Below are 370 nucleotides of genomic sequence, written 5' to 3'. Positions count from 1 at the left end.
AGGGAAATTGCGGTCTCTTAAGAAGGAGGTCATCTGCTGTGTTCTGTGGTGGAACTGGTCCTCCGGGGAGCAGATACGGCGGAGGCAGAGGAATTGGTAATACAGGATGGCATTTTTGCAGGAGGTAGGTTGGGAAGAGGTGTAATACAGCTAGTTGTGGGAGTCGGTGGGTTTGTAAAAAAATGTCAGTGTCAAGTCGGTCGTCACTGATGGAGATGAAGAGGTCCAGGAAGGGGAGGGAGGTGTCAGAGATGGTCCAGGTAAATTTAAGGTCAGGGTGGAATGTGTTGGTGAAGTTGATGAATTGCTCAACCTCCTCGCGGGAGCACGAGGTGGTGCCAATGCAGTCATCAATGTAGCGGAGGAAGAG

The sequence above is a fragment of the Chiloscyllium plagiosum genome, chromosome 16 (assembly GCF_004010195.1).
Source record: "Chiloscyllium plagiosum isolate BGI_BamShark_2017 chromosome 16, ASM401019v2, whole genome shotgun sequence".
NCBI lineage: Eukaryota > Metazoa > Chordata > Chondrichthyes > Orectolobiformes > Hemiscylliidae > Chiloscyllium > Chiloscyllium plagiosum.
This window is presented reverse-complemented; position numbering follows the sequence as displayed.